Source organism: Eucalyptus grandis, chromosome 6 (genome assembly GCF_016545825.1).
Source record: "Eucalyptus grandis isolate ANBG69807.140 chromosome 6, ASM1654582v1, whole genome shotgun sequence".
In the NCBI taxonomy this organism is placed as follows: Eukaryota; Viridiplantae; Streptophyta; class Magnoliopsida; order Myrtales; family Myrtaceae; genus Eucalyptus; species Eucalyptus grandis.
In genome coordinates, this window is record NC_052617.1 from 54,086,559 (window position 1) to 54,107,458 (window position 20,900).

Genomic DNA, 20,900 nt, shown 5'->3' on the forward strand with positions numbered 1-20,900 from the left:
GCCCTTGTGATGACCCTTCTAGTGGCCTTTGTGGTGGCCTTGGTGATGGATCTTGTGGTGACCCTTTAGTTGGGCCCTCTATTGGCAGCTGAGCTCTAGCTTGCCTTTTTTCGAATCTAAGAAAAAGGCAAAGGACATCATAAATATAACATCATGCCATATAACAATGTAAAGAAAACTAAACTCAAATTATTGAACTTACCGGGTTTTTTTTTTTGCTGCTGCTGAAGAACAGTTGACTTAACTGGCCCTCTAGTTGCTTCAGCTAATCCTGTAGCTGGCTGTCTTCTACCTTGCATTCTTTGAATAGGCCCTTTAGTTTCAGGTATAGCAGGGGCTTCGGCCAATCCTTCATGTGGCTATCTTCTTCCTTACGTTCTTTGAAGGCCCTTCAGTTTAAGGTATAGCAGGGGCTTCGGGCAATTCTTCACGTGTCATTCTCGTGACCTAACAAAGACAAAAACATTACATACATGTCACTTATATCTATGTACATATTTATAACCAATCATAAAGCAACATAAACACAATTCTCATGACTTACTGGGTTTATTGTCGTCGACTGAAGAACAGTCGACTCACTTCGCCTTTCTGTTTATTCTTCTCCAACTGTCCCTTCACTGGGGCCTTCAGCTGACCTCAACTGTTCCTGCTGCTTCCTTAATTGACAACCTTTAGTATTGTGCCCTGCTATGTGGCAAAAAGAGCACTTTATCGGTACACTTGTCCTATTCATCCTACGCTGACATGAGACTTCTCCCTCCGTTATTCTTCGTTTTCGCTTTGATCTTCCTATTTTCTTCTTTAGTGGCAAAGGTTGAGGTGCTTCGCGATTTGTTGGCTCCCAAAACTTGCTACTTTTGATTGGCTATAACATAAATTGATACGAAGCAAAATATTTCGGTTTCTTGTACCAATCATCAATGTAGTCTTATGTATTGTGGCCCTTCAATTCAATGGCACATATGGCATGTGCACAAGGAATTCCACTTAGTTGCCATGCTCTATATAAACACTTCCTCATATCTAAATGGACAACATATTTATCGGGGAGAAGTACACTATTAGTGCCATAAGTTGTGTACGACGCTCACTTTGGTGCCAAAAGTTTCCGTCGGATCACTTTAAGTGCCAAAAAATTTGAAAAACGCTCATTTTGGTGCCAACGCCTATTTGATCGGTCGGAAATCCGACGTGGCCTTTTTTTTTATATATATTAATTTCTTATACTGATGTGACTCGCCAGAGAGTCCAGTCAGCGTGTAAACTACCAAACGACGTCATTTGGTGTCTTAAACCCCAAGTCGAAACCCTAAATCCCCAAATCGAGAGAGAGAGAGAGAGAGAGAGAGAGAGAGAGAGAGAGAGAGAGGCCATGGCGGCGTTGTCTTCTTCCCTGAAGAACAACACCAGTAGAAAGAGAGAGAGAGAGAGAGAGAAGCCATGGCGGTGTCGTCTTCTTCCCCAAAGAACAACACCAGCAGAGAGAGAGAGAAGCCATGGCGGCGGTGTCTTCTTCCCCGAAGAACAACACCAGCACTAGCCACTCTCTGAATAGAGCCTAATCCACCATCTCCATCTGCGCTCTCCTTGTTTCCCTCGCACTCATTGTCTTCTCTCTCTCTCTGCACCTTCAACCCCCCTTCTTCCTCCTCCTTCTCCGCCCTCGCCTCCTATTTTCCCATCACTTCTTGGCCGAGCGATGGTGGCCGAGCACGGTGGCCGAGTGATGGTGGCCGAGCACGATGGCCGAGCGACGATGGCCGAGCACGGTGGTCGAGCGACGGTGGCTGAGCATGGTGGTCAAGTGACGGTGGGCAAGCACGGTGGCCAAGCAACGGTGGCCGAGCAAGCTAGGTCGGCGAGGATGAATAAAAAAAAACCATAATTTCAATCATAAATGAGCTATACGGCGTCGTTTTCTTAAGTAGGATAGAAAACGACGTCGTTTAAAGTGTTTATCGATTTTTTAAAAAAATATATAGCCACGTAATCATTTTGGCCGGAATTTCTCGCGGTGGCACCAAAGTGATCGTTTTTCCTTCGATTTGGCATTTAAGTGATCCGACAGAAACTTTTGGCACCAAAGCGAGCGCCGTACACAACTTATGGCACTGATAGTGTGCTTCTCCCTATTTATCGAAACCCTTCATTATCTCATATCCTTCATCCCCATTCCAAATGGGATGACAATACCTACTTGCAGCCAAGTTCTCATCCAATTTCTTAGCAATCCTAGGACCACATTACTTAGTCCACTTTGCAGCCTCATCTCTTTGTCTGTGCAGTCGAGTTATGGCCATAACCCGTATGTCTTCAAGCATCAAGATAATTGGTTTGCATCTGGCATCTATTATCCTCCCATTGAATGATCCGCAGATGTTGTTATCGATGTTATCGCACTTGAATTCCTCGCTGAAGAACGCCCTACACCAATACTTCGGTTCTGTTTGGAATAGTGCCTCATAACCTTCATTTGTCAATTAAAGCAGTTCTTCTTTGGCCATCCTAAAGTCAGTCATATTCGTGCTCTTTGCTAGCTGCTAAAAGTGCGACTGTAGCTTGTCCCCTTTATAGTTCTTTGCCCAATTTGCGTATATGTGCCACGCACACATTCGATGTTCAGCATAAGGCAACAACTCAGCTATTGCTGGAACCAGTCCCTGCAATAATTCAAAATAATAAATGTAAACAAATGACATGTTGATATAAAAAAGCAAACAATTGACCAAATTTTTCAAAAAGCAAACATTACCTTTTGTTGGTCACTCATGAACGTCCACCCTGCCCCATTTGTTATCTTCAAATCAGTCATCAAATTTTTTAGGAACCAATACCAATTGTCCTTGTTTTCTACCTTCACAACAGCCCAAGCCAGTGGAAACATTTGGTTATTTGCATCTCTTCCAATTGCTGCCAGCAATTCTCCCTTGCACAAGCCCTTCAAAAAACACTTGTCCAATCCTATAATTAGTCTATAACCAGATAAAAATCTTCGTTTGCATGCATCAAAGCAAACATAGAACTTATCGAACTTGGTCCCAATATCAGGAAGTGGTCTCTTCACGACCTCTACATACACTCTACTTGAAGGATTTTGTAGCCTACACTTCCAAGCATAATCCCACAACTGTCCATATTCAATGTTGTATTGACCAATGAGTATTTTTATCACCTTTTGCTTCGATCTTTTGCATTAATTCATGGATATATTGATGCCTACCTGCTCCTTCACCAGTATCTTGAACTGAGTGCTATTAATCTGAGGCATTGGCTTAATCAATTCAAAGAAGTGCTTCAACAACCATGCACTTGTTACCCTTTTATTTTCAAAATTAATGGAACAAGTATGTTCCTCTTGGTAGGCTCTAATATGGAAAGATCCACTTCTCCTAACAAATGCGCCATAGATCTTCCATGGACAATTTTGCTGCGAACACTTAGCTCTTACAAAGGTCTTAGTGTTTCTAATGAAGTCAATTTTCCTCTGTGTAGCAAAGGAGTTCTTCAGTATAGCTTCTCTAAATTGTTTCGCATCATGAAATTTCATACCTATCAACAAAGTAGGAGAGGCAACGGATGGATCATAAGAAGGAAACTTACATTTCCTTCTACGCACAACTCCTTCATCTTCTTCAAGCTCGTCTTGGGAAGTAGCATTCTCAACGCTTTTTTCATAATCAGTCTCCTCGCCAGTAGCACTGGCATCTGTAGGGCCTTTGGCTCTGTTTGGAACTTTATCAGCTACCTGCAAAGCTGCAAACTTATCTATCAAAAAATCCCTTCGCTTTTTTCTTGACTCTACAAGCTCCTCGTCATCGTTATCACTTATGAAATTTTCAGCAGGCAGCCCCTCATCATCATCATCACTTGATTAAGCTTCTTCCCAATCTAATCCAGTGATTGTGACATCACCTATGTCATCATCACTTTGGTAAACTGCATCTGCGCTCCTCTCCTGTCCATCATATCTATCTTGCCCTCCTTCGACCCTAACGTCAGCATTACCTTGAATACCATCTCCTGCTTGTCCTACTTGGGCTTTCTCTCCATTATCATCTTCGTCATCATTTTCACTATTGTACTCAACATATATTTTTACCTCTTCACCATGAAAATAATGGTATAGAACATCCCTGAAGCCATTATCATCTTCTAAGTATCTCAAACCATCTCTTAAGCCTTTCACAATAATACAATACAGCAACTTCTGAACTTTACAAGGCAAATAAGTCATTATATCCATAACAAATCCTTTATAAGATGCCTTCTTTATCTCGATAAAGATGGTGCCCTCATTTCCACCCTCATACTCCCACTTATCCTCCCCAATCACAAATTCCCCACCGTAGCAAACTATGATAGCGACATAATCCTTGTCATAAGCCATTTCTGCACCAAGAACAAGAAAAAGAATAATTAGTTTTTGGGACCACATCCATAAAGGACAATAGACAATTGCACATGGGAGTCCCCCCACTTTCATGGACTTTATTAAACAGAGGTCCCCATACTAACAATATACCCCTACATGACAACCAAAAAAGAGGTCGTCACTTTAATTATTTGCCTTCCATTCCCTTAAAATATTAATAAAAAAAGAGGTCCCCACAACAAGCACAGCCCAAGCAATTTTGTCTACTATCTTTTGCTGAACTAAACCTGCGATGTGAGAGAATGTACATCAACTTAATCAAATCTATTTTTCCTATGAAAATACATACATAAAATTAAGGAAAGCTCGATGTAAAAATATAAGGTGAAAGTTCTATTTCTCATCCAACAAGGAGAAATCATACCTTACTCTATGATGTCTAGCCATTAATATATTGTGTCAAGGGTCATTACACAAATCAAGAGAAATTCAGAGGAAAATCCAAGCCTTGAATTTATCCATAAATTTTAAAAGAAGGTATTTACATGCGGTTCCAAATATCTCCCTTGCAGGTAAACTACCTTATATAAAGTGTCAAAACAAATTTTGCACTCCTCAATGTTCCCTGCATATATGTTGACTATTTGATTAGAAATAACAATAAGGAAAGGAGTAAAAGAACCAAAATATTATAATCAAGGGAACAAAAGCAGATTGATAGCAAAGTTGCGTGCTCTTTGCAGAGCACTTGAGGGCCATTATTTCACATCTTCCACCTTAATCTATCTATCATATCCCACTTGATTCAATATTTCGTTTCAGTCAAACACACTAGTTCCTAGTTCCACCTTATTCAATATTTCGTTTCACTCGAGCATCGACTGCAGAAATCATAGACCGAGGCGAGCATCTCCACACAAGGAAGTAGCCAAACAGAGTGTGCGCATTTCAACAGAATTTCCATTGGAGCCCTAATAAAATAATCGAGCCCTAATTTCATCACAGGGGAGGGGGAGAAGGGGTCGAACCTGGAGGAGCGACGATAGTGAGCGATGACGACCACCAACGATGGTGAGCGGCAACGACGACCAACAACGGCGACTGACGATGGACCGATGACCACCTCTGGGCATGAACGGTAACGGAGAGATGGGCCTGAGATGTAGTGTGAACGCGGACGGGGAGGAACGGCGACGACCAAGTGTGCTTAAGCCAAAATGACCTAAACGACATCATTTAACACCAAGGAAAATGACGTCGTTTAGGTCAGCTCACTCAGTGTGGATGGACGATGTCGTTTTTGTTGTCCACGTGCGCTTTTTTTTTTAAAACATTTGCCACATCAGTAAAAGAAGTCGCCAAAAAATGCCACGTATACAATTTCACTGGATTTTGACCGGATTGGCACTCAAGTGATCCATTTTGCTCCGATTTTGGCACTTAAGTGTCACTTTTGTAAGTTACGGCACTTAAGTGTCCATTTCTGCCAAGTTATGACACTCCAGGGGTCCGCGTCTCCAAATTGAAGTATACAATTGTGCCAGATCTATTGAGATATATTAACAAAACTGAGAATTATCCAGATGATGCACGTGATAGACCTATTCCAAGTTGATCCATTGAGGAAGACTGGAACAAAAAATGTTCTGACATTGGTGTGGAAGTTGCTAAACCTATTCAGAAAATTTTAAACAATTGCACATCCTCTAATTAATCTTTGTCTTCAAGTTTCTAGTTCCTTTTAATGTTACTTTTTTTTTTCTATGGTCACAAATTAAATGGAGTGGTCAGGAGAATTTGTTCAATTTACTACAACCAAATCCTACATGCATCAGTTGGTTTAGGCGGTAGAAAGGAAAGTTAAACTGCAAGTAAACATAGGTTAAACATTGGCGAATAGAATGTACAGATTATATCTGCCTATACTGGTGCCAGCGAATATACAGAATCGAGGTCAAAGAAGCTGAGTTAATTGGCCAATTCTGAGCTGGCAGCTCGACTAGACATCCCTGGAGATTCATCTGCCTACAGAACTTCACAGTAAGGTTTTGGTTTTCAAAATATCCGGGTTTGTTGTTCATTTCTTTAGCTACTTCATTCAAATAGCCATTCCAACAACCCATGAGACAACCATTCACATCACGGGAGTCTGCATGAGATTTTTTCAGGTCTCTTCGATGAAGCAACTTGAAAGATTCTAATGGAAAGAACGTGCCACAAAGTGGGGACTTATATTATCGGATTACTACTTAGCCAAGACTAGCTTCGCCATCTTCTAATAATTCAAGATAAATGAAATCATCTGGGGTTTTAGCTTAGCAAGCCTGGTATTCTCTGCCATTTACACTTGACATATGCATCAATATTGTAAAATTGGAAGATGAGCACATCAAACTATACTTGGACGGTGGAATCAGCATGTACAACCAGTAAGCTTGGAACTCTTCAATATCGTCCAATTATTACTAGCACAGTCGCGTCTTCATGCAACAGGAAGACTGGGAATAAATAGTAGGAAGTACGGAAGCAGAACGGGAATATATACTCATTCATCACTAGCATTATTCCACCATCTCGTGAATGGCTTCTGAAGAAACTTGAAAGGGACTGAAATGAGTTTCCCAAGTACTGCAAGGGGCCAGCTGCACAACAAAAATCAAACGCCATGCACAACCCTTGTGAGAAATTAATCAAGCGTACATAAGATTGACGAAATCGCAAACTAGACAACCAGTGGAGGGTTGCAACAAGTTGAAATTTGTATCCATATGAAAATATATGAGACCTTCTATACGCGTAGCATCCGGTACAAACAGCTTCGCATGCAAATTAAGTATTTACTCAGCTCCACACGTTGGAATCTGGCCTCGGAAGGTACAGTCAAATTTTTTTTAAGAGTAACAAGATGTTTCAAGCAGCAATTTTCCTTGCTCAAGCTGCTATGATGTCAAAGGTGCAATAAGCTGTTCCAATAACTTATGGCCTTTAATCGGATTCTTTCTGGATGATATTTGAAAGGAGTTTTATCTTGTGTAGGTTTTGGAGCAGATTCACGCCCCGAAAATACCAATTGAACTCTCAACACCTGGCAGAGCAAAATTTCACTAAGAGGGGCTATTTCGATTCTGCTATGGTAAAGATGTTTCATGTATATTGACTTACAAGCAGAAGAAATTTCCTAGATAACTAATGTGATTGCATAAAGAAAAGGGTGACGTACTACATTAACTGTATGGGTACCAAAAATGGACGAACCTGACAATGCTGATTCCTACAGCAATAAGCCACTGATTCCAGTTGAGCCTTACAGTCTCAGCAAACTTACTAAGGAACTCGACAATTATAATCTGGGGCACAAGCAAGAGAGGCTGCGTGAATATGCAAACACTTATCTGAAAAATGAAAGTGTGAATATTCCAAAGCACTCACTTGAAGCACAATGGTAACTGCAATGATAGCAATAAAAAGATAGGTTTTCGCCACTACACTGAAAACATTCAGTTCGTCGGTCTTTCAAGCATTGAACTCATTGAAGATCTGTCATTTGAACAAAAAATTAAACAACGAGGCTCATTAAAGCTTAGATGGATACTGTAAACTGACGAACCCATACAACCTCAAAAGGGCACTTTTATTTTGGAGCATCCTGTATTTTAGCCTTTTTTTTATATTATTTTGTGGAATTGTGGGCGCGGGGGGGGTGCAAATTTAGTATCTCTACTTACTTGACAAAGGATAAACGCATTGAACACCATTGTATTCTTGACGTCGACAGCATGTTCCTTTGGTTCATTGCTCAACTAAGAACACTCTTGCCTCGATAGTTCAGGACAAGAAGGACGTGTACTTGATTAGCAGCGACTTGAATAAGCAACAAACTGACCATGAGACAATTTAATAGGTATCTAAAAAAACCAACGAATAGAAAGACCTGCACTGTCAAGTTCCTCCACATGGCATTAGTTATTAGAGGTTTTCGACACAGCAAAGACAATGTCATAATCAATCACCAAATCATCAGCCAAAGAAAGAGAAGGAGAAGCAAATTTAAATGAGACTTGCATTTTATGTGCTAAAGGAAGCATTTAGAATTAGGAGTCACATCTTTGTCACCCCAACACTCTATATGCTTAGAGAGTGAAAAGGCAAAATATTTGGGACTAAAAGACCAATGTCCAGTGACCGATACATCTCTCTCTGAAAGGCAAAATTTATGCACTTCTAATCTATTACCATTTCCAGTGTCCAGTTACATGCAAACCAAAAACCATATCTACAATTGTTTTGCTGCTTTCCAGCAATTTAAAAACTTTCGGTTTTTCATGGTTTCAGAGGGTTTGATTATATCTAGACACTGCCTTTACTTTGATGCTAAAGCTTAACAAGACATGGGGACTCGCAAACCTTCAGCCAACTCGAGTACTTTCCTCCATGGGCGGCTCTGTTGCCAGTGCAAGTGCTCGAAGAGTATCCATGGTAAGGTTGACCTACAGAAGCTGCACCAGAAGGATAAGTATTTTGACAAGAAAATGAACCTTGACCAATGCTTCAGGGCACTTTGTGATCCTCTCAAGGAGAACTAGGGTCACATAGTTGGGGCTTCCCCTAGAATAATGCCATGGTCATCCAAGAAAGCAAAGATTCACTAACCTGTGCTGCATTGTTGATGTATCAAGACTGCACTATCTTTTTTTTTTCTTTGTTTAGTTTAGTCAGTTTGTTGATGTCCTATTTTTTAGGACTTAGTTAATGGTTGTTTTACTTGGGCAATCTTATCTTGTAGGAGCAGTTAGCTGCACTTTTTTTTTTTTTGTTGCTATTTTGTTAGTTTGTTGCTGGTTTTGTGGACCGAGCAAGCTGTTAGTGGGCAACGTGGGTTTATGGTTACGTTCTAGTACGTATTTGAACATTTTTCACTTTTCTGAACAAGATACACAACTTTTGCTGTCAACTCCTTCTCTGTTCTTTCGAAAACAACACTGGTATCAGAGCCTTCTTGATCTTAAGGGGCTATGAGGTGTGTTTGCATCCATAGAAGTTAAAAGCAAGATGGAGGCAGGATTGAGTGGTTTTTCAGCAATGGCTCCACTAGCGTTTGATGGAGAAAATTATCAAGCCTAGGCAGTGAGAATGCGAGCCTATCTAGAGGGTTGTGATTTTTGGGAAGCTGTGGAACAAGATTATGAAGTTGCTCACCTTCTTGACAATCCAATCATCAAATCAAGTTTCACAAGGAGAGGACAACAAGGAAAGCAAAGGCAAAGTCTTGTTTATATGCTGCTATCTCACCTGCCATTTTCAGCAGCCAAAGCTATTTGGGACTTCCTCAAAGCTGAGTATCAAGGAGATGAGAGGATTAGAAGCATGAAGGGGCTAAATCTAATCACAGAATTCGAGAGACTGCAGATGAAGGAGTCTGAGATAATTAAGGAGTATTATGATAAGTTGATAAGCATTGCAAATCAGGCAAGAGTTCTAGGCACTGACCTCTTTGATAATAGGCTAATGCAAAAGATTCTTGTCTCCTTGCCCGAAAGGTTTGAGGCAACCATTGTCTCTTTGGAGAATATCAATGATTTGTCTCAGATCAAGTTGGCAGAATTGCTAAGTGCTCTACAAGCACAAGAGCAAAGGAGGTTAATGAGGCTGGAAGGAAGTACAGAAGGAGCTCTGCTGGCCAAAGAACAATATAATGTAGGAAGAAAAGTCAAGAAGTGGAAAGGGAAGAAAGGAAATGATAGTAGTGGTTCAAAAGCTACTGCAGGAGAGAACAGTGCGGGCAACTCCAAGAACAATTGGGGAAGATATTCCTCATGTCAGCACTGTGGAAAAAAGAATCATCCACACTTTAGGTGTTGGAAGAGGCCAGATGTAAGGTGCAGAAAATGTCATAAACTTGGACACATTGAAAAGTTCTGCAAAGAGGAGAGATCAGCAGCAAGGTGAGGTACATGTTGCAGTCCGGCAAGAGATAGATCAACTGTTTGTTGCCTCTTGTTTCTCCTCTAGTACTCCATGTGATAGTTGGCTTGTTGATAGTGGTTGTACAAACCACATGACAAGTGATGAAAAGCTGTTTATAAACCTTGACAAGTTGTTGAAGTCAAGAGTGAGGATTGGAAATGGAGAGTACTTAGAAGTGAAAGGTAAATGGACTGTAGCAATGGAGAGTTGTGCTAGAACTAAGCTAGTTTTTGATGTGATGTATGTGCCTGAGATTGATCAGAATTTGCTGAGTGTGGGGTAGTTGGTAGAAAAGGGATTCAAGGTGATTTTTGAAGAGGAGAAGTGTTTAATTTTTGACTCTAGTGGTCAGGAGCTGTTCAAGATAAAGATGCAACATAAGACTTTTTCTTTGAATCCTCTTGAGAAGGAGCAAATGGCATTCAAGTGTCAGGCCAATGATTCAGAAATATGGCACAAGAGGTTGGGGCACTTTCATCACAAAGGCGTGTTGTTCATGCAGAGGAATGAAATGACAACTGGGTTACCAAGCCTGAGAAATATAGCAATGTACTCCTAGGGTATAGGGCCGGTGGGAAGATCGGTATCGAACACCATAATGACCCTCACCCGCATGAACGTCAATCCTCGCACCACAGGGTCTTGATGTTCCGACCGCTCCCACTGTAAGTCGATCGGGAATCCATAGAATGTACCGGGAGGTACAGGCAGCAGAGGCATCTTATATAGTCTGAAATGTTAGTCCTCAAAAGGGATGGGTATAACCACTCAGCAACTAAAGATCTACTAAACTATATCGTGCAGAACCATCACTATCTAATTCCATGCAAGATAGACAAAACATAATCAGGGGAATGAGTATGCATCAAATCAATAGAACTTTTCAAAGTAATAGCAAATGCAGTTTCAAAACCAAAACACATCATTTCAATCACATGGGTCCCGATTATAAGGCCAAACTGTTATGACATGTCCCATTCCATGCCATACAATTTCATCCCATAATCAGGCGCAACTTAGCCGAACAATCAGTTTTTAAAACTCAAAAGATTTTTCTCCCAGAGGACCAGTGTTTGCGTCCCTCCGGGCATTCGCACCCAACCTAGCATCGCGAAAGTCTCCAGTTTTTAGTCATCGGGCATCCAGAGCGTGTTATGTCACACCTCTTAGGCATCTCGCACCTCACCTGGCATCACGAGGAATCTTCGGGGCTCGCCATGTGAATGGTTACCCCTACCCTCTGGAATACGATCCGGGCATCCCGACACTCCCGGGGAACCTCTGGGGCTCTGCGGACCCCATGCATCCACAAGCATCGAACCCTACGATCCTATGGGCATCCCGACTCCAGGGGCATCGTCGACCCGAGGGTCCGACGACATCAATACACCTCAAATTATTTCAATACCAAAAACATTTTCAATTCATTAACATCGGAAGTCCATTTGAGTTTTTATTGAAATTTCAGTATTGAATGATTTACTGAATGCCAAAACCATCATTAGTATATAATAAACCAAAATGCCTTCACCTTTGAAATAAACTTGAGCAAATTCGGAATAAAAGCAACCAAAATCAGAATGTACAGTTTTAGTAATAATTTTGGAAGAACCAATAAATGAACTCAGAAAATTCTAAATTTTTAGTATATTATAAATAAGACCTAAGGAAAGAATTTCATGAAGGACACAAAGCCTAATTAGTCATGTATAGAGAGCAGTAAATCACACAACTCAGCCTCAAGTTTCTTCCATCGACTAGAATTCACACTCCGGCAGAAAAGCACCGCACATTAAAATAAGTTTATGCCAACTATATTGATCCCGAAAAATCTGAAAAAAATATATGTCCTAGTTTAAACAATTCCTCACAACATCCATGAAGAAGTCGGGATCAAATTCGTACTAGAATTCTCCGTAGAAAATTTACAAGGCTACTGAACTACACACGAGTTATTCTGGGCACTATGGATTCAGTAGCATCCCACGCCCACACCTTAGCTATCTTACTTCCAAAAGTCCACCAAAAATCTGTTTTTCGATTGTAGTTCAAAAGAATCGAAAGTACGTATAGAAAACCAAAGCATTTCCTCAATTCCTTAATCCCAATCTACTTTAATCATCCAAGAATTCAGCATCCAACATCCAAACTCAAATATTTCCAAGTCTAACTGCACTACATCAGACAATAACAGCATTGCATTACATAGGCTAGTAGAAAAATCTGATGGTGTCGACGGCGAGAAACTGAGGAGCTCGCGGTCACAGACACGGCTTGACAACAACAAGTGCGAGCGGCATCAATGTTGGCAGCGCGCGTGCACGGCAGGGGGGCGACCTCCTTCCTTTCCTCTTGCCGTTCACTCTCTCGCTCGCTGCTCTCTTTCTCTCTCTTGCTGGTTTCGCATGGTTCTTTCTCTCTCTTGCTCACGTCTACGAGCATTTTGTTCCCTAAATTTGTTGACTAATTAATTCAATGCATGCAGGTTTTTCGGTGGCAGCTTGGTCGAGGGACAGCTGGGAGGAGGCGTGTCTTCCGCTTGCAACGGCTTGGAGTCCTGCTGGCGTCGACTCCCGAAGCAACGTGGCCGTTGCTGGGCTCACTCCGGTCAACAATCCTCAAGATTTGTTGACCCAATTCGTGGACAAATAATTAGAAGGCTCGGGGTTGTTTGGGCCGGCAATTTGTGGCTGCATGGTCTTTCATGCATGATCTAATTTCTCCAAACATTGACCTTAAATTTCCGCATGTGCAATGGCTGAAATATAGTTACTTGCATGGCTGCATGGTGGTCGAAACAACTTGTACGGGAGGTTTGGTTAGTAGGGTATAAATGCAGGTGGAAGAGGGTCTCAATCGTGACGTTACATAAGGGTAATTTTGATGGTCGGACCATTACTAAATGTAACGTATCGTTATTTTTCCGAGGTCAGCAAAATACGGATGCCACAGGCAAGCTCCCAGAGCATGGTACAGTAAGATGGATGAGCACTTGTTGGGCCTGTGTTTGAAGAAAAGTCTCAGTGAATCCACTCTATATGTCAAGAAGTTAGTATCTGACTTAGTGGTGGTGTCTCTTTATGTGAATGATATGCTGGTGACAGGGAGTAATAGTGCTCAGATTACTGCATTTAAGCAAGAGATGATGAAGATGTTTGAAATGACTAATCTTAGTGAGATGTCGTATTTTCTAGGAATGGAGGTTAATCAGACTCAGAATGAAGTTTTTATCTGTCAGAAGTACTTGAAGGAGATCCTAAGGAGATTCAACATGGAGGAGTGCAAGAGTGTGAGTACTCCAATGGGTCATGAGGAAAAGCTTCAAAAGAAGGATGGATCAGAACCTACAAATGAAAGAGTTTATAGAAGTTTGATTGGCTGTCTTATGTATCTCACTGCAACTAGGCCATACATCATGTTTCCTGTAAGTGTCTTATCTAGATTTCTCAATTGTGCAAGTGAGTTGCATATGGTAGCTGCAAAGAGGGTATTGAGGTACTTGAAAGGTACTCTTTCATATGGGATTAAGTTTTACAGAGTTCAGGATTTTAAGTTGCAAGGGTATTCTGACAGTGACTGGGCATGATCAGTGGATGATATGAGGAGCACTTCAGGTTATTGCTTTACATTTGGGTCGGCATGTTTTTCCTGGTGTTCAAAGAAGCAGGAAATAGTTGCTCAATCAACTGCAGAAGCTGAGTTCATTGCAGCTACTACAGCTGTGAATCAAGCATTATGGTTGAAGAAGCTGATGGATGATATGCATATGCAGCAAGAAGAAGACATAGAAGTGTTTGTGGATAATCAAGCTACTCTAGCCATTTCACAAAATCTAGTATTTCATGGAGGAACAAAGCATTTTAAGGTCAAGTTTTACTTCTTGAGAGAAGTGCAAAAGGCTGGAGAGGTGAAATTGGTGTATTGCAGTTCAGAAAACCAGGTTGCAGATATATTCACGAAGTCATTTCATGTTGGTCGATTTGGACTTCTTAGGGCAAAGCTAGGAGTGTGCAGTACTTGATCCAGGTGGAGAGTGTTGATGTATCAAGACTGCACTATCTATTTTTTTTCTTTGTTTAGTTTAGTCAGCTTGTTGATGTTCTATTTTTTAGGACTTAGTTAATGGTTGTTTTACTTGGTCAATCTTATCTTGTAAGAGTAGTTAGCTGCACGTTTTTTTTTTTTTGCTATTATGTTAGTTTGTTGCTGGTTTTGTGGACCAAGCAAGCTGTTAGTGGGCAACGTGGGTTTATGGTTAAGTTCTAGTATGTATTTGAACATTTTTCAATTTTCTGAACAAGATGCACAGCTTTTGCTGTCAACTCCTTCTCTGTTCTTTCGAAAACAACATGCATTCGACGGAACATCGCCCGAAGATATTGCTACCAAAACATTTATCACCAGAGCGGCAACACTTACTGTGAGCTGGAACTGGATAAATTTCTGCATATTTGCGTACACAGAACAGCCCCAGCAAACAACCTATACACCGTTCAGAAAAGTTGCCGTTACATACTTGACATGTAGATAATGACTAATAAACTTCAAAAAGATAGAAACCCAATCAGTCAATAGGAAGTTTGACAACGCCCCAAATGAACAACAAGCTCATGATTCGCCTGAAGGTCTTTTATGTCTCATGCATTAACATAAGATAAAGTGCCCTCAATGTTTGCTTCATACTACACTTTACACATGCACGCGTAGGAAGAGAACCCATGGGACACTGCTCTGTGTTTTTCGTAAAGCATCGGTTGTGCGGTGAGAGAGAAAGACTGGATGCTTCTCTGGTGTTTGAAGATTGCTCTGGGAATACCAGAGGAAACCGTTGAAAAACTTTTCTCGTAATATTCTTTTAACAAGATGCTTTTTGAAAACTGTTTTTTAAGCAAGCACGGGTGCTCTCGGTTTGTTCTAATTATTTGCCCTCTCTGCTAATTGCAGAAATAAGTGCAATAACATTAAACACGAACACGCTACTAGAAACAAAATTTCATTTCATTTTGGAAACTGCTCCCAAGAACCAAAGGGAGACGGCAAAGATCAGACAACTACTACATCATCGAAGTCTTCTTACTAACCTTAACAACAGAGGCAAAATTGTCATCTAAAATAATGATGCCATAGCTTTCCTTTGCAACTTCCGTCCCTTGGATGCCCATGGCAAGAACAATATCTGCCGAAATTATCAAATAGTCAAACTGATGTGAATAGGTAGGTACATGGAAACTTAAAGCATAATACCCCGCAACTATAACCATAAAAGAAAGCTTCCCAATAAGGAGAGTATATCGTTGATTAAGATAAAGCTGATTATGTTCGACATGCATCTTCTACTCTTTTCCCCAATGATGTCCATCTTAAATATGCCATCTTGTGATTGAAGTGAATAATCTGTGCTTATATGGGAAGTGTCTTTGACATCTTGGACGCCGGATGAGCATCCCATGTACTTATCATCTTCATCTAACTTCATTCCAAGACATATGGATGCACCTCATTGTGATTTGTTTAAGGAACATATATAAGAATAAGGACTTTCTGTCCGAATATAAATTAAACGAAAAGTTGCTTCTTTAATGTTCATCTCAAGGGAGGGTAAAAATTAGGGTCCGGCGCAAAGTATCATGCTTTTCTCAACATAGTTGAGCTCTTTTTGTCTCTGCTTCCAGATTTCACTTTGCCTATTGCAACAGGAAGAGAATTCCTTCATGTGAAACAAGTTCGAATTGGAAGATAAGGATAGGCATTTTCATCTATTGTGATGATTTTTTATATGATAGGCTAAGTTAAGTCCATCCACCCATATTGAGCCAAAACCCAACCGTAAGTGAAGGGCCCATAAGAGGAAATGACAATTATTTTCTAAGTGAAAATAATTGCAATATATATACATAAAAATTGGGATATGTTACTTGTAGCATTTTTTTTTAGAGAGTAATATGCTTCTCCATTTTCTTCCCCTTAAAACAGTATACGCCCTCTTGAAGAACGGAACTTCAAGCTTCAAATGATTTCTCTGAGATTGCAATGGTACTTAATATGTGGCAAACAAGGTATGTCCATCTCTGTGATATATCTTTCGATCGGTGCTACATGTTTTTTGCGTTTGTTTTCAATATTCGATCGTTCAAGTATCGGTTCGATTTCTTTTTGGAATATGTTTCCAACATTGGTATCATATCGATTTATTTTTGGAATCTGTTTCCAACATTGGTATCAGAGCGATAATGTTCATGTTTCCCAATCACTATTGATTTTTATAAATTGTTTATGGCCGAATTTTTTAGAAACGTCGCCAACGGACGCTTGGGGATGGAAATCCCAACACGCCCATACTGTTCGCCCCCCCTTTTTTATTTTCGTTGAATCAAAACTTGTTTTTGATAGTGCAGGGTCGTAGTTCTTGTCGAGACGAGAAAAATGACGGGTGACCCATTGTCGAGGCCACAGGGTACGCTGCCACGCGCGGCTAGAAGAAAAGGCATCATCATTGCATGCGCCGAGCGTGTGGGGCATGCGTTTGTGGAAACCGCTAGCATGTGCACCACACACACTAGCTGACGTCATCGTGACGTCGGCCAGCGGTTGCCTGTGCATGCGTGGGGTAGTGCTGGTGATGTCACAATGACGTCATCTAGTCGGGTCGGTCAATTTGACCCGACTCATGTTTGACTCGACCCGATCCGATATCCATTGACTGTTGACCGTTGACCCAAAAAAAATGCAAAATATGTTTCCTTTTCTATTACGTCCCTATGGATTATAAATAATCTTTTTTTTTTTGTTTTGCATTTATTGCAGGAACAATGCCTCCCCTTCGTATGCGTATACCTATTCGCACACAGTTAGAAAGATAAAGGACAAGGCTTGCAAGGATGATAGCTGAGTTGCTTGATTATTGATGGGAAAATGGTGATGTGATTGATCATTTTCTCGAGGTTAATAAGAAGATACAAGAAGTCATTTGGAAGGGTTACCCCATGCCAGCTTTTGAGATGGTGTGATTATTCATTAACACTATTCCATCTGAATGGCAAGGGGTGTTTAATCGTCTATAGAAGGTTAACGTGGTTCTTGATTATACGAAGCTTGTAGTGGTTTTTTTTTTTAAGGAATACTATAGGATTGAAGCCACAAAGACTTCTACCCAAGGAATGAGTTCAATCTGATAGGGGATGGATCTGCAAAGGAGAAATCCTAAAGGATTTCTATCTGTTTTTCCGTGGTTGCCGAATATGTCTAAAAAATTTACAAAGGAAATTTCAAGAAATTAAAAGGATCTTTCCCTGTTTATAGGTTGACTTGGCATTAGCTGTTTCTAGTGGCATTTATTTAGTATATTTTATGGATATCTTATGTAGATAATTGCTACCATGTTGATGTCGTTATAGCAATTAATGTATTGGTTATATTATGTGAAAATATTTTTATTTTATCGTTAATGGATATTCAATGTTAATTGCTTATGTTATTATTAATTGTTGTGGGTAGTTCATAAAAGTTTTTATAATTTCAAAGAACTATTTTTGCATAGAAGACTGTATTAATGATAATTTTAAGTTAGGATTTTTGGATGATGATTGGAAACATAGTGACTTTTTGATTCTGAAACCTTATTTGAAATTATTCATTAATATGATGAGTTTATGCAAAATGGATGCATAAATGAGAGGTGTTAATAATTTGTGCATATATGTCTGATAAGTTCACTAATGCCTTCAGCAACCGAGAGCACAGTTGTTGAATTGAGCAAAGACGAGAAGCTAAATAGTGATAATTATGAAATATGGCATATAAAAATCCAATATGTGAGAAAAGCAAGAGGCACTAGAAACTCTTAATCTAATTATGAAACAACCTGAAGATGGGAACACTGCACAACATAAAAGAGATAATGATGCATTTGCTACATGGAAGATAAAGAACTCCCTTGCTCACATTACGTTGCTAAGTAGCATGGAGAATGATGTCACGCGAGAGTTTAGACATTTTGAAAATGCCAAAGAAATGTGGGAAGCATTGGCAGCAAGATTTGGTCATACATCGGTGACTAAACTGAGGCGGTTAACTATAAGGTTTGACTCTTACAAGAAGCTTCATGGTCAAATCATGAAACAACACCTGAAAAAGATGTCAAACATGATTAATGAGCTGAAGGATACTGGCCATGTCCAAACTGACGAGTAGCAAGTGCAAGCAAGAATCTGTTCCTTGCGTCAAAGTTGGGAACATATGAAGGTGCATTTGACATACAACGAGAATATTAAAACCTTTGAGGATGCAGTGGGCCATCTTGAGCTAGAAGAGGACCGCCTCTTGACGACTAAGTCAGAAACTGACATTTATTATGCTAGTTCTAGCTCATAAGGAGTTTCGAGCTCCAAGCGCAAATGTCTTTGATTCGTTCAAAACGTGGAAAGGCAAGCAAGCAAGTTCTTTGAAAAAGAAACCAAAAGTTGATCAACGTGAAAGAGGAAAGTGTCATCGAATGAAGAAGCTGTCAAGGGTGAAGTGTTATAATTGTAACAAGAAGGGTCACTATGCTCGCAACTATCGCGAGCCAAAGAATGTAAACATCCCATGTATTCTTGAGAAATTTGTTTATGCATCAAGTTGTGTATTCTTAACTGAATCTAATTCTTTGTGGACTGTAGATTCGGGAGCAACAAACTATGCAGTAAAGGATAGAAAATCCTTTATGGAATTTCGATGAGTACCGATTGAAACTAAATGAATTTATGTAGGAAACAACTCTAGAGCTGAAGTAAAAAGGATTGGCACCTGCCAATTAAACATGTGTGGTGGATGCACTTTACTCCTACATAATGTATTATATGCTCCGGAGATTTGTCGGAATTTAATGTCTATTTTAGTGTTGGTAAAACTCGATTTTAGTTTGAACTTCCATAATAATGGTGTGAATTTATATTTGAATACAAACTACTATGGTTGTGGTTATTTTCTAGATGGTTTTATTGTATTGGATGTTAACTATGGTAATGCCAATGTTTGTTATTCCCTATTCACGTCTTTTAATTCATATGATAATGATGTGAATGTATAGTATGCTAGATTTAGTCATATTTGCCAATAACGTATGAATAGGCTAGCCAAAGAAGGCTTATTGGGCAATATTGAAAAAGTCAATTTGCCCATATGTGAGTATTGCCTAGTAGGGAAAACAATAAGGAAACCATTTGGAAAAAATAAAATAGTTGAATTTCCTTTATAATCAATCCATTTTGACATCTATGGTTCAATAAATGTGAGAGGAAGGCATGTGGCTTTTTATTTCATTACATTTATAGATGATTCTACTTGATTTAGACATGTCTGTTTGATTTTTCATAAATCTGAAGAATTGAATTGTTTCAAAAAGTTTATGAGCTTGGTAGAAAATCAATTTAATAAGAAAATTAAAGTATTGGGATCCAATCGAGCTTGATAATATTTATCTGATGAGTTCAAAAATTTATATGATAAAAAAGGAATAGAAAGACAGTTGTCTATTCCCTATACTCTTCAGCAAAATGATGTTGCGGAAAAGAGAAATAGAACCCTACTAAAAATGGTTAGGTCTATGATGGTGTATGCTAACTTGTATATCATTTTTTGGGGTGATGCTTTATTAATTGTTGCCTATATACTTGATCGTCTGCCTTCTAAATCAGTTATTTCTACTCCATATGAGTTATGGACATGTGGAAAACTGTACTTAAGTTTTCTTAAATCATGGACTTGTGCTCCCTATACTCATGACCCCTCTCACAAGTATGAGAAATTGGGCTTCAGAGGCAAGAAGAGTATTTTAATAAGCTACTCAGAACACACAAAAGGGTATGTGTTTATAGGTGAGCAAGAAAGTTGGAGTATAACTGAATTTGAATCACATGATACACATTCTTAGATAATGAATTTCCTAAGAATGGCAAAATAGATGAGGATTATTCCCTATTTGAAACCTTGGATCAAGATAATAAACTTGGTAGAGTTTGTCAAAGTGGGAGTAACATGAGAAGTGAGGAATTAAATTCAACTCATTCTCAATTATAACCACCTAATGAGACAATATTGTCATTATCTAATATGAGTGGGAGCATAATGGAGAATAATGTGCAAAGTGTACAATCTTCCGTAGGGTGAACAAATCCCAAAAGTATTCTTTGTCAACGTTTCGACATTGAAGGGGAAACTTTTATGGTTGCTCTACAAGATGAAGATGAGCCAAGAAATGTAAATGAGATTTTAAATTGCCCTAGTGAGGAAAAAAGGATATATGCAACGGAAGAAGAAATTGAGTTAATGAAATCAAACCATGTTTGGGAATTGGTTGACCTTCCAAAAGGATGCATGTCACGCTCCAATTCTCGAGCGTGCGCTCATCCCTCACCGGTCGATTAAATAGCGACGTCTCAGGACGCATTGTCGACCCTTTCATTTTAAATACACATGCAGAAGCATATAAATAATCCCCAAACAATAAAACAATGGGATAGGAAAGTAGGATCAAATTTCAAACTTTTAAAACAACCATACTTATATACAATGCAAACCATAA

The 20,900-nt window shown here is 39.7% G+C and overlaps 1 pseudogene; it reads right to left on the bottom strand.

Annotated features, from left to right (window-relative positions):
• Nucleotides 1-6,920: 6,920 nt before the first annotated feature.
• LOC120294544 overlaps nt 6,921-20,900 on the bottom strand; it is a 38,799-nt pseudogene continuing 24,819 nt past the window's right edge.